The sequence below is a fragment of the Pteropus vampyrus genome, unplaced genomic scaffold (assembly GCF_000151845.1).
Source record: "Pteropus vampyrus isolate Shadow unplaced genomic scaffold, Pvam_2.0 Scaffold6977, whole genome shotgun sequence".
NCBI lineage: Eukaryota > Metazoa > Chordata > Mammalia > Chiroptera > Pteropodidae > Pteropus > Pteropus vampyrus.
In genome coordinates this window covers 1-341 of record NW_011895758.1, presented here as the reverse complement: position 1 = coordinate 341, position 341 = coordinate 1, and positions in this window count along the sequence as shown.

Below are 341 nucleotides of genomic sequence, written 5' to 3'. Positions count from 1 at the left end.
AGTGTTGTACAATATCACCAACATCTACCTCCATAACTTTTTCATCTTCCCAAACTGAAATTCTATGCCCATTAAATGCTAACTTCTTGTTCTCCTTCCCCCCGGCAACCACCACTCTACTTTCTGTCTCTTAGAATCTGATGACTCTAAGTACCTCACATTAGTGGAATCATACAATATTTGTCCTTTTGTGCCTAGCTTATTTCACTATCATAATGTCTTTTTTAAAAATGTAAGATTTTATCTTTTATTTATTATTTTTATTTATTTTTTACACCTACAGCACCTGGTATTTCTAGGTGGTCTCCCAACCAAGTACTAACCAGGCTCAACCCTGCTTA